Source organism: Bos javanicus, chromosome 13 (genome assembly GCF_032452875.1).
Source record: "Bos javanicus breed banteng chromosome 13, ARS-OSU_banteng_1.0, whole genome shotgun sequence".
Lineage (NCBI taxonomy): Eukaryota > Metazoa > Chordata > Mammalia > Artiodactyla > Bovidae > Bos > Bos javanicus.
Genome location: NC_083880.1, coordinates 51020898 through 51033177, shown reverse-complemented (window position 1 = coordinate 51033177; position 12280 = coordinate 51020898). Strand labels below are relative to the sequence as shown.

The window sequence follows — 12280 nt, the reverse complement described above, 5'->3', positions numbered from 1 at the left end:
ATGTATGGATGTGAGAGTTGGACTACGAAGAAGGCTGAGTGCCGAAGAATTGATGCTTTTGAACTGTGGTGTTGGAGAAGACTCTTGAGAGTCCCTTGGACTGCAAGGAGATCCAACCAGTCCATTCTGAAGGAGATCAGCCCTGGGATTTCTTTGGAAGGAATGATGCTAAAGCTGAAACTCCAGTACTTTGGCCACCTCATGCGAAGAGTTGACTCATTGGAAAAGACTCTGATGCTGGGAGGGATTGGGGACAGGAGGAGAAAGGGATGACAGAGGATGAGATGGCTGGATGGCATCACTAACTCGATGGATGTGAGTCTGAGTGAACTCCGGGAGTTGGTGATGGACAGGGAGGCCTGGCGTGCTGCGATTCATGGGGTCACAAAGAGTCAAACACGACTGAATAATCTTTATTGTAGGCTTTTCCCTTTCAATCTCTTTAACTATATTCTCCCATTCCCTTCTGGCTTGCAGAGTTTTTGTTGAAAGATCAGCTATTAGCTGTTAGCTTTGTAGCTGTTAGGGATCTGCTTGTATGTTATTTGTTGCTTTTCCCTTGCTGCTTTTAATATTTGTGCTTAATTTTTGTTAGCTTGATTAATACATGTCTTGGCAAGTTTCTCCTCAGGTTTCTCCTGTATGGGACTCTCCGGGCTTTTTAGACTGGGTGGCTATTTCCTTTCCTGTTTTAGGGAAATTTTCAACTATAATCTCCTCAAATATTTTCTCATGCCCTTTCATTTATTTTCTTCTGGGATCCCTATGGTTCAAATGTTGGAGCACTTAACATTGTTCCAGAGATCTCTGAGATTGTTCCCATTACTTTTTATTTTTACTGTGTTCATTTCAGTTATTTCCACCATTCTATCTTCCAAGCTCACTTATCTGTTCTTCTGCCTCTGTCACTCTTTTGTTGGTTCCCTACAGTGTATTTTTAATCTCAGTTATTGTGTTGTTCATTGTTATTATTTACTCTTTTCTAAGTCCTTGCTAAACATTTCTTGCATCTTTTTGATTCGTGCCTCCAGTCTATTTATCTGTGCCTTCATTTTATTTTCAAGATTTTGGATCATCTTTACTATTATTACTCTGACTTCCTGTTCAGGTTGATTGCTTGATTCCTCTTCATTAATTTGGTCTTGTAAGTTTTTATCATATTCCTTCATCCACTGCATTTTTCTCTGCCTTTTCATTTTGTTTAATTTACTGTGTTTTGGGTCTCATTTCTGTAAGCTGGAAGGTCACAGTTCCTCTTACTTATGGAGTCTGTCACCTTGGGTGGGATTGGGCCAGGGCTTTGTGATGGTTTCCTGGTTGGGAGGACTTGTGCCTGTACGCTGGTAGATGGGGCTGGGTCTTGTTTCTCTGGAGGGCAGTGCTGTGTCCAGTAGTGTCTTTTAGGGTGTCTATGGGTTTGGTATGGTTTTGGGTAGCCTGTCTGCCATATAGCAGGGTTGTGCCCCTGTTTTGCTGAAGGATTGGCGTGGGGCATCCAGCTCTGGAGCTTGCTGTCTTTTGGGTGTTGCTTGGCCTTCATGTTGAGATGGAGGCCTTTGGGAGGGCTCTTGCCTATTAATCTTCCATGGGGCAAGAGTTCTCTGGTGGTCCAGATTCCTGGACTCGAGTTCCTTACAGTAGCATGAAGACTTCACAGGTCACACAGCACAGAAAACAAAAATCTCTGGACTAACAGTGAAAAAACTCTAAATAGCCAGGAACTCCCAAGGAAATTCACATAATTATATAGGGAAACAAAGGAGGAAGAAGAAAAAGAAAAAAAGATGGGTAAGAAAAGGAGTCAGAAGACAGCAATCAAGATTATTATCAAACCCCTAAGTGCAAATTAATACTAAAAATTAGACTCTCAAAGATACAAAATCAGAAACAAAAGATCAAAAAACAAAGATAAAAAACATGGGAAAAAATTAGACTCAAAAATACAAATCAAAAACAAAACATCAAAATCAAAAATCAAAAATATGGAATTTATTTTAAAAATATAGTGTTTTTTTAAAAGGAAGAAATAAGTCATAAAAATTAAGGGAGTAATAAACATATTAGGACAATATGAGAAAAAAGGGAATAGGGGGTGGAAATATATAGATAGCAGTAGTGAGAGGAATCGGAGAAGGCAATGGCAACCCACTCCAGTGTTCTTGCCTGGAGATCCCAGGGACGGGGGAGCCTCATGGGCTGCTGTCTATGGGGTTGCACAGAGTTGGACATGACTTAGCAGCAGCAGCAACAGCAGTGAGAGGAATGACCAAGTGATTCTTCCATTTTCCTGTTTAAGTTGATTTGCCTACTCAGAAAGTCCTCCAATATACCTAGGAAGGTCTCTGGATCTGTTGTGGGCAGTGTGGGCTCAGTTCAGAATCAGATCTTCCCTTGCTCCAGCTTGTACTTGTTCTCAAAGTCTACAATTGTCCCTGAAGTGCAGTCTCGGGCTAATTGCAGGAATTTAAACCATTGCACCTGCCACTTCCAGGGTAGTTTCCCCTTCTTTCCTTTGTTCATGTAGCTGTTGGTGTTCTGCTTTGGTTTTGGGCCTACCTCCACTTGTAAATCTCTCTCTAGTGTCTCTTCTCTGCCCATACATGAGGTGGGTGAAAGTAGTCGCTTATTAGGACTCACTTGCTCAGTTGTACTGGGAAAGGGTAGAAGTACAGCAGATGCTGCTAGGGTGTGTGGGGCGTGCTCACCTCAGTTGGTCCCTGCAGGAGGTTGCCACAGTCTGAGGTGGGTCTTGCGTTTCCCTATGGGTCCTGGGTTGTGACACCCTTGGCAGAGCTGAACCACTTGGGCTCCTAGGAAGACATGGGTAGCAACCCGAGGCAGCTCACAGCTTGGCGGTAATTGTGATTTCTGGGGTTGGGACCATAGCGCCGCCCTGACTTCCGCCTCTGGCATTCTCACCAGCTTCTCTGCCTCTGGGGCTGTAGACTATAGCTGGCTCGCCCCCCTTTAGGCATTAGCTAGTACAGGGTTCCTTTGTCCTGTGAGCATGTGGAGTTAGAGTACTGTGTTAAAGCCTTCCTGCAGGAATGATATTTTGCTCCTCAGGTGGTTTTCCCTGGTCTGCCTCTGCAGTGTCACATTAGCCCCTTCAGAGTATTCTCATGGCAGTCAACCCTGGTCCTGTCCCTATGGACCAAGACCTGAGGCCTGAGCCTCTGCACTCAGCCCCCACTTGCTGTGGGCAGATGAGAACATGTAAGCTGCTTCTCAGCTGGGAAATGCCATTTGGCGTGATCTCTGTGGTGAATTTTCTCTGTTTTGCCTTCAGAGCTTCAGAGCACCTGTCTCGCTGCGCTCCTCTCTGAGGTTCTGAAGTTCCCCTCTGACCCTGTCTCTGAGTGGGTAGGAAACTAGGAAAGTGTGTGGAAAGTTTTCTTCCTTCACAACTCCCTCCCTGGGGTGCAGGTCTCTGTCCCGAACTTCTTTGTCTCCCTTTTTTTGTCTTTATTTTTTGCCCTACTTGATTCTGAGGAGATTGGTTTGTTTTTCTGGAAGTCTGGGGTCCTCTGCCAGTGTTCAGATGTTATGTGGGAATTGTTCCACATGCAGATGATTTTTTGATATATTTGTGGGGGAGAAGGTGGTCTCCCTGTCCTATTCCTTCACCATCTTGCAGGTCCTCCTGGGCCTAGTCTTAAGATGCCTAGCACATTCCATTCTCACCCTCTGGGAAGTCAAGCTGCCAGGTTGTTAGTATATTCTGTAGAGAGAAGCCATTTGGATTGTTTGAGCTCCAGACAAGCTTTAAGTTGATGTCAACTTAAACTGGTTAACACTGGTCAACTGGTCAACATTGAATGCAACAGAAAAAATTATCTAGCTGAGCCCAGTGAACCCAATGAATTCTGAGGAAGAAATCATTGTTGCTTTAAGCCACTAAGTTTTGGGGTTGGTTTGTTACACAGTAATAGACAATTACACCAGGGGCTTCCCTGGTGGCTCAGATGGGTAAAGAATCCACCTGCAATGTGAGAGACCTCGGTTTGATCCCTGGGTTGGGAAGATTCCTTGGAGGAGGGCAGGGCAACCCACTCTAGTATTCTTGCTTGGAGAATTCCATTGGACAGAGGAGCTTAGTGGACTCAGTTAAGGCAGGGCCCAGCTTCCACGGAAGGCTTGACCCCTTGGACTTAGACTCTGTCACTACCAGGAAGCCCTGGAGATGCTCACAGGATTAAATAGAATGAAATTGTCAAAGACACTCCCTCCTCCCTGCCATCAAAGTAGAGCAGTGAAAGACTACCAGGGAGCAGAATCTCAAGTAGAAAATAAATGAACAAATAACCTCCAAATCTTTGGGGGTTTTTGTTTGTTTGTTTGTTTTGTTCTTTAAGGAAAAACTGACCCTCACATTTAGAGTTGCTTTGAGTTTTATTAAATCGAGGATGAGGCAGTGGGTACAAATGAAAAATAGTTTCTTACAGAGGCCACTTCCACTCAAGGTCATGTACTGTGAAGGGACAGGCTCCAGTGATTTGAATGCTCCCCCTCCCACCGCACTTTCCTCTTTGTGCAGTTAAACATTCGAGATTGATACCATGCAGGGTCCTGTGGGGCTTCTGGACACAAGGCCTTTCTGTGTCCCCCATTTCTTTGATTATAGTAAATAATCTTCATGCAGCCTCCATGACCTTCCCTGAGTTCCAATGGGTAAATTCAAACAGTTGATAATTAGGAAAGGGAGGAGGAGTGAGACCAGGGAGAAACAGTCAAGAGCAGCCTTGGGGCAAGGTCTTGTTTCCCCATCAAGGGATTGTTGTTGTTCCGTCACTAAGTTGTGTCCAATTCTTTGTGGCCCCATGGACTTCAGCACGCCAGGCTCCTCTGTCCTCCACCATCTCCCAGGATTTGCTCAGACTCATGTCCATTGAGTTGGTAATGCTATCTAATCATCTCATCCTGGGCTGCCCCCATTTTCCTTTTGCCTTCAATCTTTCCCAGCATGAGGGTCTTTCCCAATGAATTGGCCCTTTGCATCAGGTGGCCAAAATATTGGACCTTCAGCTTCAGCATCAGTCTTTCCAATGAATATTCAGGGTTGATTTCCTTTAGGATTGATTGGTTTGATCTCCTTGCATTCCAAGGGACTGCCAAGAGTCTTCTCCAGCACCACCATTGGAAAGCATCAATTCTTTGGTGCTCAGCCTTCTTTATGATCCAACTCTCACATCTGTACATGACTACTGGAAAAACCATACCCTTGACTGTGTTGCAGGGAAGAGCCAATTCCGACTCCATGATGTATCTGTTTCTTTGACTTTAACCTTTGTTTTTCATTGTTTTTGCTATTATAATCATACATAATGACCTGCCTTGGGGAACCTTGCCCCTCTGCCTGAAGAGATTAATACATCCCTGGGCTTCTTTTGTGGCTCAGCTGGTAAAGGATCCACCTGCAGTGTGGGAGACCTGGGTTCAATCCGTGGATTGGGAAGATCCCCTGGAGAAGGGAACGGCTACCCACTCCAGTATTCTGGCCTGGAGAATTTCATGGACTATATAGTCCATGGGATTGCAAAGAGTCAGACACGACTGAGCAACTTTCACTTCCACTTTCCCTGAGTTTGCGGCTTCCCAGGTGGTGCTAGTGGTAAAGAATCCACCTGCTGATGCAGGAGACCAGGTTTGCTCCCTGTGTCAGGAAGATCCCCTGGGGGAGGGCATGGTAACCCACTCCAGTATTCTTGCCTGGAGAATCTCATGGACAGAGGAGCCTTGCAGGCTCTTGTAGCTCCACTGAGTTACAAAGAGTCGGACTCAACTGAAGCAACTAAGCACAAGCACGCACTCTCTGAGGTTGGCCATTCCAGCAGATATTTGCGAGATAATCGTCTTTACTTTAAGTAAGGCTTTCTTATCTCTCCTTACTATTCTTACTCTTCTTACTGTTCTTTGGAACTCTGCATTGAGATGGGATAGCTTTCGTTTGCCCCTTTGCCTTTCGCTTCTCTTTTTTTCTCAACTATTTGTATATATTACATTTCTTTTTCTTGGGGGTGGTTTTGGTCACCGCCTCCTGTACAATGTTATGAACCTCTTTCCATAGTTCTTTGGACCTCTGTCTATCAGACCTAATTCCTTGAATCTATTTGTCACTTCCACTGTATAATCACAAGGGATTTGATTTAGGTCATACCTGAATGGCCTAGTGGTTTTTCCCTACTTTCTTCAATTTAAGTCTGAATTTTTCAGTAAGGAGCTCATGATCTGAGCCACAGTCAGCTCCAGGTTTTGTTTTTACTCACTGTATAGAGCTTCTCCATCTTCGGGGCTACAAAGAATGTAATCAGGCTGATTTCGGTATTGACCATCTGGTGATGTCCATGTGTAGAGTCATCTCTTATGTTGTTGGAAAAGGGTGTTTGCCATGATCAGTTCTCTAGGCAAAACTCTGTTAGCCTTTGCCCTCCTTCATTTTGTACACCAAGGCCAAACTTGTCTGTTATTCCAGGTATCCCTTGACTTCCTACTTTTGCATTCCAATCTCTTATGATGAAAAGGACATCTTTTTTTGGTGTTAATTCTAGAAGGTCTTGCAGGTCTTCATAGAACTGTTCAACTTCATCTTCTCTGGCATTATTGGTGGGGGTATAGACTTGGTTTTTACTTCCTCAACTCCTCCCCTATTCTGTCCTATAAAAGAAGTTGGAATCCAGACCCGAAAAAGATGGTTATTTTGAGACATTTGTCAACCATTTTCCTCTGTCAACTGGCTTTCTGAATAAAGTCATATTCCTTGTCTCAATACCTTGTTGCTGGGTTAACTGGCCTGTCATGCTGTAAACAGACAAAACTTGGAATTGGAAACAAATATATTGACTTTGTTGGCAAAGTGATATCTCTGCTTTTTAATTCCTGTTCTAGGTTTGTCATAGCTTTCCTTCCAAGGAGCAAGGCATCTTTTAATTTCATGACTGCAGTCACCATTTGCAGTGATTTTGGAGCCCAAGAAAATAACATTTGTCATTGCCTCTACTTTTCCCCTTCTATTTGCCATGAAGTGATGAGACCAGATGCTGTGATCTTAGTTTTTATTATGTTGAGTTTTAAACCAGCTCTTTCAATGTCCTTTTTCACCTTCATCAAGAAGCTCTTTAGTTTTTCTTCACTTTCTGCCATTAGAGTGGTACCATCTGCATATTTGAGGTTGTTGATATTTCTCCTAGTCATCTTGATTCCATCTTGTGATTCATCCAGCTTGGCATTTTGCATGATGTACTCTGTATATAAGTTTCATAAGAAGAATGACAATATACAGCTTTATTGTACTTATTTCCCAGTTTTTGAACCAGTCAGTTGTTCCATGTCTGGTTCTTCTCAGGAGACAGGCAAGATGGTCTGATACCCCCATCTCTTTAAGAATTTTCCACAATTTTTTTTGACCCCCCACACAGTCAAAGGCTTTAGTGGAGCCAATGAGTAGCAGCACATGTTTTTCTGGAAATCCTTTGCTTTCTCCATGATCCAACAAATGTTGACAATTTGATCTCTGGTTCCTCTGCCTCTTCAAAATCTAGCTTGTACATCTCGCTTCATGTACTGTTGAAGCCTAGCTTGAAGTATTTTGAGCATAATCTTGCTAGCATGTGAAATGAGCACAACTGCCTGGTAATTTGAACACTCTTTGGCATTGATCTTCTTTGGAATTAGAATGAAAACTGACCTTTTCCAGTCCTGTGGCTGCTGCTGAGCTTTCCAAATTTGCTGGCATATTGAGTGCAGCACTTTAGCAGCAGCATCTTTTAGGATTTTAAATAGCTCAGCTAGAATTCTGTCATCTCCAGTAGCTTTTTTTGTAGTAATGCTTCTTAAGGCCCACTTCACTTCACACTCCAGGATGTGTGACTCTAGGTGAATAACCATACTGTCATGGTTATCTGGGTCATTATGATCTTTCTTTTATAGTTCTTCTGTTCTTGACACCTCTTCTGCTTCTCTTAGGTTCTTTCTGTTTCTGTCCTTTATCGTGCCCATCTTTGCACGGAATGTTCCCTAGATATCTCCAGTTTTCTTGAAGAGATATCTAGTCTTTCCTAGTCTATAGTTTTCCTCTATTTCTTTTCCTTTAAGAAGGCCCCTTTATCTCTCCTTGCTATTCAAGGGATACACACAACAACATCTTTGAGATATTTCATAGATACTGAAACCTGCTCCAGGTGGGGGAAGTTAATGATTAATGATGGTATGCTGCCCACAGGCAGGTAGACCCCAGTTGGACCTGAAGGTTAATGATGCTGACTCCTACTTACCTCACCACCAGCCCAGCAGAAGAATGTCCAGGAGTTGATCATGCCCTCTTTAAACAATTAATATAAAACTTCTCACTATCTTCCCCAAATTGGGACATATAGTTTTGAGGGCATGAGCTGGCTGTGGCCTGCTTTGCGGGCAAAGCACTAAAGCTATCCTTTCCTACTTCATCCAAGACTCTGTCTCTGAGATTTGATTGGCACCAGTGTACAGAGATGCTGAGATTTCTGCACCGGTATTAATGTGAGGTGGCATGGGAAGGGGTGGTGGTTGCTGGGTACGAAGTGGTGTTGCCGACAATCTGAGGCTAGAGGTAGCCCCTTAGGAAACCACCCCACCCCCGCCCCCAACTGAGATCCAGTGGATCTGTGGAAGTGAAGGCAGCTCTGGGAGGAGAGAGAGGTTCCTCTTCCTTTCGACGGTAGGGTTTGGAGTTCTGCGGGTAAACTGAGTCCAGGGGCCTAGCTCTGCTTGTTGCCTGGCAGGCAGCTTGGGCTCCACCTTACACCCAAGCACAGGGCAGGCAGGGCTGGACTAACTGCTTTTCTTTTGGGGGACAGGTGGGAACGTTAGGTGCCCAGATTGAGGAAGGGACGTTGGAGCTCAGGTAGGGAGCGCTGGGTCCCGGTCCCTCTACAAGAAGGGACACAGAGGTCCTCTGCCAACGCGGCCTCCAGCCTCCCCGCCCCTGTCCAGCCGAGCCTGGGAGGAGCTCGGCGCGTCCCCGCCTAGAGGCGGAGCGGGGGCTGGGCCTGAACGGATTGGGCGGGGTGGGTTGGGGACGCGAGGCTGAACGGGGCCCCACACAGGCCGCGGCGGCTGGCTCGGGCCCCTAAGGTCCCAGCAGCGGCTGGAGGAGGAAGCCAGGCGGCTGAGGAGAAGGGGAGGCGGAGGAGGCCGAGGTGGAGCGCCACTCACGGAAAACTCTCTTCCCCGGCTCAGCAGGGAAAGGTACAGCGCGCGCCTGCTCCCCGATCCTCGACCCCCGGCCGCCGGCCCCATTCGGGCGCAGGCTGGGGCTGAGTCGACCGCGGGAGGGTGAGGGGCCCGCAGCAGCCCCGAGGGCTCGGCCGGTCCGGGGCTCGGGCAGCTAGAACGGCGGTTGTGCGGGAGGGCGAGGGTGTCCGGCGTTCCCGGAGGCTGGCGGGGGCGGTGGGTGCCGCGCCCCTTTGCTCGTGTTGCGGGAGGCGGCGGTCCGACCCAGTGGCCGTGGTTCCCGGGGCAGGGGCTGTGCTGGGGTGGAGGGCAGGCGGGACCCTGGGGCTGCGTGCGGGAGGAGACGTCCCCGGCGGGCGTCCTCGATGGGAGCAGACAAAGCAGGGCGCTGACGCCCCGCGACTGCTCGGGCGACCCAGAGGGTGGGCACTGGGGAGGGAAGAGAAGGCGCCGGGGCGATGGTCGGGACGCTGGAAGAGGCTGGGCCGTCCTCCCAAAGGGCGTCCAGGTAGTCTTCTCGCGGGGGGTATGGGAGGAGTCCCCCGGACAGGGTTGGGAGCAGCTCTCTCCGAAGAGCCAACTAGGGGCTCACAGACTGCTTTAGGTTAGGCTCCCTACCGTCTCGGAAAGGGGTAGGGAGTGTTGAGTGCTCAATTTGGGGGAGGGGCTTAGAGATAGAGCCGGTCAGAGGCTGGGGACCCCCTCGGAGCTTGCACCAGGAAAAGGCATGGCCTGATAAGACAAGCGCTGTAGCTGGCACCTGTGGTGAGTTGTGCCCACAGGTTGGTTGCAGGATCTGCCGGTGGTGGCACATCCCGTGCCAGACCGCGAAGTAGGTGGGTAACTTGTCTGTGTTTGGAGCAGGCAGCAAGACGGCAGGTGTCTAGGGGGGTCATTGGAATGCGTATGCATGCATCTGAAAGTGTGTAGTGAAGGACCCACATCTGCGTTTTGCATCTTTGCCCAGCATCCCAGTTCCTGCCTCAGGCTAATGCCTCCACTAGGATTCCAACGTAGTCTGCTCCCTGTCCCTCATTCTTCAGTTACTTCTCTTGGATCATTCCCAGCAGTACCTTCTTCACATGCTTTGGCACCCCACTGCTTCCCTTTTATGACCCTCCCCCACCTTTTTTTTCTTCATCCCTCATTCTCCCCCAGCTACAGATGACCTCACTTCCCTTCACAGTAATACTTCTCCAGAGAGCTGCCTGTACCTATGGTCTCTGTGTTCTTCAGCTCACTTGACCAGGCTTTGGTCCCACCGCTTCACTGAAACTGCCCTAGTAAAGGTCTCCAGTGGTTTACACTCCCCTATAAGCAGATCTTCCTTGACCTCCCTTGGTCTAGATCACTCTTTGTAATGTCCTCTCTTGACTTTTGGTTTTCTTCGTCACAAACCCCCTTTCCTCCTACCAAAGCCCTTCCTTGCTTGTTTTTAAGGATGAGTCTTTCACACAGTTGTAAATGTTGGAGGATCCTGGGCTCTGTTCTTACTTCCTCCTTTCTCCTGAGTCCCTTCTATTTAAGTTTCCCTCAAGCTCTCATTTTTCTTCTTATAATTTTTAAAATCATTAATTTCAAACATTAATTTACAAGCACAAATCTTAAATGTACATCATTTTCACTCTCATAATATTATGTAGCAAATTTTATCTTCAGTTCTAACCTCTCTGCTGCTGCTGCTGCTGCTGCTGCTAAGTCAATTCAGTCGTGTCCGACTCTGTGCGACCCCATAGATGGCAGCTCACCAGGCTCCCCGTCCCTGGGATTCTCCAGGCAAGAACACTGGAGTGGGTTGCCATTTCCTTCTCCAAATCTAACCTCTCTATCCAGCCACAATCTAATGATTTATGATGTTATAGGTATGAAAACTTAATATGGATGAAACAGAGTCCTGACTGCACTCCCCAAGCATGACCCTCCTGTGGCCTTCCCATCTCAGTAAAGGCCCCATAACCCACCTGCCATCAAAGACAGGAAACTAGGTGGAATCTTTTTCCTTCTCTCCACAGCTGGTACTACAGCAAGTTCTTTTGCCAAATCTATCTCAGGCCTATTCTTCATACTCTGACTCCATGCTACTGCCCTAGGCTACTGCCCTAGGCTACTGCCCCAGGCCAAGCTACCTTTTCTGTCTTGCCTTAATACTGTAGTAGCTTCTGCCTGCTTTCCCCAAGTCTGCAATTGCCTCCTCAAATCCATTTTAACAGCAACAAGAACAATTTAGAAAAATATTGAGTAGTCTCATTCCTCTAAGAGCCTAAACAGCTCCCTTTTGCACTTGGAGTAAAATTTCAAAGCTTTCCCCGGTCTTTCAGGTCTTCCATGATCTGGTCACTGCTGATCCTGACCACTGTCCCCTTTGCATTTTTCTGACAGCCACACCTGAATCACTTCTGCCGTTTGAACACCTAAGCTTTTTCCTGCCCTGTGGTCTTTGTGCTGTTTTCTCTGCCTTGAATGTACTTCCAAGGTTTTCTACTGGACTGGCTCTGCTCCTTCTTATTTTTCAGGTCTTACCTCAAATATGCCTTCCCATCCTCTTTGTAATTCATCATAGCACGTGGTTTACTTTCTTCATTGTGCTTATCACAGTTCATAACCATTTGTTGCAGTTGTCTGTTTACTTGGTGTAGCGTCCTAAGCACTGGCCCACTGTTGCATCTGGAGCATCTAGCAGAATGCCTGGAATGTAGCCAATACTCAGGAAATCTTCAGCCAGGTGGGAAGGTCAGGCAGTGCAGGAGCCCCCTGTAAATCTCAAGTGATCATAGGACTTTTATTTTCTTTCCTTGAAAGCAGTTGTGCAAATCACTGCAAGAATCTGAGGGGGCCAGTGGGAAAAGGGAAGTAGAGACAGTACAAATGGCTTAAAGGCAGGCCTGTACATGTAGTGGGAGATTGGATGGATAGGGGGTGTGGAGTTGATGTGAATTGCTGTGGGTTGGGGATCAATGATTTCCTTTGCTCCCTTTGGTGGAAATCCAGATTAGGTCAACAGAAGGGTATGTACCTGTGTGCTTGTGTGTGTTTTCTAACTCAGGAGATAGAGATGGCGTGGGCAGCCAGGGCT

General features: G+C 46.9%; 1 protein-coding gene across 5 annotated transcripts in view; it reads left to right on the top strand.

Moving 5' to 3' along the window:
- The first annotated feature begins 9032 nt into the window (after positions 1 to 9032).
- Positions 9033 to 12280, top strand: part of SMOX (spermine oxidase) — a 34801-nt gene continuing 31553 nt past the window's right edge. For 3 of the 5 annotated variants that reach the window (XM_061436637.1, XM_061436634.1, XM_061436636.1), the window contains exon 1: positions 9033 to 9222. The gene's annotated coding sequence lies outside the window, so the exon portion shown is untranslated. The remainder of the gene's footprint in view (positions 9223 to 12280) is intronic. The other 2 variants (XM_061436638.1, XM_061436635.1) reach the window with 1 other exon arrangement.